Raw genomic sequence first — 4877 nt, forward strand, 5'->3', positions numbered from 1 at the left:
GACCCATTCGGATTGTGTTAGGAAGGGAGACGTCCTCTATATAAAACCACTCGAAGGGCAGTTCTTCGGATTCCTTCTTCGGTGTGCCGGATAGGTATCCGGTCCCGGCCATGCGCCATATCTCGGCTCCGCCCACTTGGAATATTGATCCCTCTTGATTGCGAGGGACGAGGCAGAACAGCTTCTTCCATAGCTCGAAATGGGCCTCACAACCCAGAAATAACTCGCAAAGGGCGACGTAACCCGCAATGTGCAGGATGGAAGCAGGGGTAAAATTGTGTAGCTGGAGGCCATAGTACTCCAGGAGCCCGCGGAGGAACTGATGGATTGGAAATCTGATACCCCTCAGCAAATAAGGGACAAGGCATACCCGTTTCCCTTGGATGGGTTGGGAAAATTCTCCGCTTGCTCCCCATCGTCAAAGGAAGCTAATCCGGCTCGAACGGGGACTAGATATGCAGGTGGGAGAAACCCCTGGGTCTGCAACTTCACCAATTGACAGTGGGATACGAAAAACTTCTCCCAATCTCCTGGCTTGGCGTCGTAGGGGAAGGAGGAGGAACTGCGAGCGCTGGCCATGCTGGAATGGTTTTTGCGGGCACGCTCCAATGATTCCTTGCTTAAGGGAAGATGGTGTGGATTGCATGTAAAGATCCTCGTCTCTTTAAATAGATGATCCGTTTACATGGTTAGGGTGGCAAGTGTAAAAATGCCCCGACTTCTCGCATTCGCTCGACACGTGGAGGCTGAGACTATTAAGGTACAGAAGCCGATGAGTGTAACATTAAATGGGAAGTCGGACATTGCTCTTTACAATAGGTACTTTGGAGAATTCAGAGAAGGAACCCGCCTTGCAATGCCGAAGACAATATGCGCGCCGGACTCATCGTCATTGAAGCCTGGTTCAGGGGCTACTGAGGGAGTCCTGGATTAGGGGGTCCTCGGACAGCTGGACTATATACATTAGCCAGACTATTGGACTATGAAGATACAATATAGAAGACTTTGTCCCATGTCCGGGTGGGACACTCCTTTGCATGGAGGCAAGCTTGGCGATTCGTATATGTAGATTCCCTTCTCTGTAACCGACCTGATGTAGCCCTAGCCCCCTCTGGTGTCTATATAAACTGAAGGGTTTAGTCCGTAGGACAAGAACAATCAGAATCATAGGATAGCTTCTAGGGTTAGCCTCTATGATCTCGTGGTAGATCAACTCTTGTAATACTCATATCATCAAGATCAATCAAGCAGGAAGTAGGGTATTACCTCCATAGAGAGGGCCTGAACCTGGGTAAACATCGTGTCCCCCGCCTCCTGTTACCATTAGCCTTAGACGCATAGTTAGGGACCCCCTACCCGAGATCCGCCGGTTTTGACACCGACACCCTTCGTCCCATCTCTTTCCCCACCTTAGTGTCGGACGACGACGAAGACGACGGTCGTGCTTCACCACTGCACCAGAGCTACCTCATCTACCCCCTTGTCCAACGCACTAGGTGGTCCACCCACAACGTCGGTCGCCGCAGCCGACGTACCTCAGAGACACCTACTTCCACTGCATCAGGTGCGCTTCACCGACGTCGTCTCCCGCCTCATCGGGGCTACTTCACCAAGAACATCATCGCACCTCCACCCCACACCCGATGTCGTTGGTGCTTCACCAACAGCCTCGTGCACTGCATCATAGCACTCCACTACCGCTCAAGATCTGCATCCGTACGCCGCCAGCCAGTGCATCACCCTCAACGGCTCTGAAGTGACCCGCACTCTAGCTAGGCGAGCATGCCCAAACGCCGGACTGAACTAGGTATCCACATATCACTCCCTTGTGCGTTGTTCCGATGATGTTTGGATAACCTTTTACTGCTCTCTGAGCTTACACACCTATGCAACTCTAACTTTAACTCTTATTTCCTCTAGAGATATGATCTGAAACAAGCAAAACAATTTTTTAGCGAAGCATGACGGTGCTACGGGATCTGGTACACATCTTGCACGCTGGTATAACCTTGTAAGAACCAGTCCTCCGGTACAACAACAAGTTCGATTCCTCTCATTTGATCAACCATTCACCGTGTCAAAGATGCAGAGGGGGGTGCAAGGAGCACAAGACTTGCACATCCAAGCAAGTGGTAACATGGACTTGTACCTAGAACATCCCAAGCGCAAGCAGAGCTGTAATGAGCCTGTACAATGAGCTAGCGCAAGTCCCTGCATTTCATTTAATTCGTACTGGCCTGCGTGTATGATTTGTGTGCAGCGGCGGATCCACGAATTCAAGTTACCAAGGGCAAAAATTTAACTTAAAAAATATGAAATCACTTGCACTCCGGAAATCAACATAACTTGAGAAACATGAAGCTACATGCACTTTGAAAACCAGCTAATGATCCAAAGTAGTTATAGATTATAAAACACTACATGATGTAAGCACCAAAAAAATACAAAATGCAACATGGTGTACAAGGACTACTAACATGGACTGTACGTGCTTGAATTATTCGTTCTCTGGCCTAAAATATCCAAGTGTAATTGCACCTATAACCAATGCGCAAACTGCATATCAATATATATATCCTGCACAAGTATGCCAATAGTTTCAAACAATAGATTAGAAAAGTAATTATGCTAGGTTGTCATGATACGGGGACTTTCTGGTAGATGGCCTCGACGTTTCCTCAAGCCATGAAAATGTACTATGATTTTCTTGTCATCAATTCTTGCAAATCTCCATCTCTCTCTCAACATAGCAGATCATCATTAGACACTAAATCCTTCAATGGGAGCTTGCAAAATGCTTGCATTAGATCCCTCATTAGACACTATATGTTCATCACCAGGAGCATGTAAAATGTTTGCATCAAATCCTTCATTAGCAATCTGTTCATTAGACACTTCAGGCTCAAGAACAACATGAGCTTGTATGTTTGCACCAGAAACATGATTAGACACATCAGGTTGAGTGTGTTCAGTATTGATTGGGAGAGTTATAAAATAAGCAAAAATTGGTTTCATTTTCTTATAGATTCCCTACATACAAGCAATTTTACAACACTGTCAGGCTTAACTATTGGCCACAAATTGAACAGTTGAATTAGATATAATTAGGAATATGGTGTACCTGCTTGTTGTGCATGCTGCTCTTACAAGCTGTGACTGTCCGTTTGCGCACGCTTGATGCCACGCCCGTGCTGTCGTTGTTGCCTCCCATGCAGGCTACACCAAGGGTTGGATCTTCATCTTATTGTCATTCCATTTGCTTGAATCCTGGCGACTGGCATCCAATGAGGATGCGAGGAAGTGTTGTGTCGGTCTGTCTAGCAGCGGCTAGGTTAGGAGCGAACCAGACTGGAGGCTGCAGCGAACGAAATAGGGATTTTTCCTATTGACGATCGATATGTGAACGCTCGTTTGGGCCGCAAGCCTGCTATAGGGTCTACCTTGCACTTACGTTATTGGCCCATCCAAATTGAAACGGTTTTCTTCATTTTTTACATTGTCTGCTCGTGCGCTGGGACGAATAAAACTAGCCTGGGCCAACCTGGACGACTCAAACTTGGTGCACACTTTCCATCCACCCTAGGGACGCCCATACCAGCCCTACGGTGGTGTCGCCCCTTTTTGCGTGTATGATTGGGGTAGTGAGAAATATTCCAGTGGCACTTTTGATTTACCCACAGAATGGTTGAATTGAATTGCTTGTTTCTATGAACTGAGTTCGCCAATAATGTGAAGGATGCCAGTCTTTTCATCCTACTGTAGATTTCTTAGATCTCGATATATCAAATATAATCGCATGAAATATAAAGTAAAAGCCAGTGTGATGTGTGTTGCTACAATTAGTCTGACAACCCGTCCTCATATAACATATCAAGGACGCACTATCTTATCAGATTAACCATTTGACTTACCAATGCAGTGTGGGAAGAAAGAAGTATTCGGACTGTGTATCCAAGCAACTGATGTGATGGACTCCTTCGTAGAACCTTGTTAGCGAAAAAGAAGTTGCAGTGTGCCTGTACAAAGAGCTAGCGTACATTCAGTTACCTGCTTCCCGGAAGTTTAGTTAGCCACTGATTGCAAAAAAATTCAATTACGTTGCTTGGCTTAATTTAACTTGATATTGATTACATAATGCCATAGCCTGTTGAGGGAGTCCTGGATTAGGGGGTGTCCGAATGGCCGGACTGTGACCTTTGGCCGGACTCCCAGACTATGAAGATACAAGACTGAAGACTTCGTCCCATGTCCGGATAGGACTTTCCTTGGCGTGGAAGGCAAGCTTGGCGATTCGATATGAAGATCCCATCCCCTTGTAACCGACTCTGTGTAACCCTAGCCCTCTTCGGTGTCTATATAAACCGGAGAGTTTTAGTCCGTAGGACGAACAACAATCATACCATAGGCTAGCTTCTAGGGTTTAGCCTCTCTGATCTTGTGGTAGATCAACTCTTGTACTACCCATATCATCAATATTAATCAAGCAGGAGTAGGGTTTTACCTCCATCGAGAGGGCCCGAACCTGGGTAAAAACATCGTGTCCCTTGTCTCCTGTTACCATCCGCCTAGACGCACAGTTCGGGACCCCCTACCCGAGATCCGCCGGTTTTGACACCGACACCTATTAATCCTATTATAGACTGCGCCTATCTATGTGTTTGATACTTACTGTTAAGAATTACATGTTTACCTGAACTTAAATAGCTACTTAAGCACGTAGATAGCTGGTCATATGTATTCCTAGGGTGCAGCAAATGTTCTAATACCCCGTTTGTTTAAATGGTTTCCTGTTATCACTTGTAGCACTAGTAATGTTTGCATGTTCTTAGACAGACAACTGTCAGGTTTATACGAGGGACAACGTCTTTTTAACTTAT

Source organism: Triticum dicoccoides, chromosome 1B (assembly GCF_002162155.2).
Source record: "Triticum dicoccoides isolate Atlit2015 ecotype Zavitan chromosome 1B, WEW_v2.0, whole genome shotgun sequence".
Classification (NCBI taxonomy): Eukaryota; Viridiplantae; Streptophyta; class Magnoliopsida; order Poales; family Poaceae; genus Triticum; species Triticum dicoccoides.